The sequence below is a fragment of the Gobius niger genome (genome assembly GCF_951799975.1).
Source record: "Gobius niger genome assembly, chromosome: 9".
In the NCBI taxonomy this organism is placed as follows: domain Eukaryota; kingdom Metazoa; phylum Chordata; class Actinopteri; order Gobiiformes; family Gobiidae; genus Gobius; species Gobius niger.
In genome coordinates this window covers 3425341-3425938 of record NC_136860.1, presented here as the reverse complement: position 1 = coordinate 3425938, position 598 = coordinate 3425341, and positions in this window count along the sequence as shown.

Here is a 598-nt window from a genome sequence, read left to right as displayed (position 1 = left end):
ATGGAAAAACGTTGGCTTTTGGCTGTAGAATTTCCTGCAAATGCTTTGCCATTTTGCATAACAATGATTACATTCAGATCGAACTTTAATGATATTTTATTGAGACCTAATGTGAGTACATGGCTCTTACAAGAATGAGTTAATACTCAGTGTTTCTGCAGGCAGCAGCAAGTCACATTTATGAGGCCATTTCATTACACAAATACTAGATATTTAATGCCACAAACACAAACATTTAAATGTCCTAAAGCGACCTGAACACAACAGACACATTATGGAGTAAAAACCATTCAGCTTTAAAGATTTAAGGTCAGTGAGGTTAATGACATTTAAGGCCAGTTTATTAAATGACTTGTACTGCCGTGTGGAAACACTGATATAGAAACAACACAGGTTTTGAAATATGTTATGTATATGTAATGAATTGGAATAATAGCCTACACATTTACAAAAGTCAACAAAGTCAACAGTAGCACCATATTAACAGCAGATGTCGAGTATTGAAGGATTACTCAGAAGTACTGGTGTGGAAAAATACACATTTCTGAAAAAAAAGAAAAAGTGAAGTGAGTGAAGTGGTCCTGTTTTAGTGTGAGCT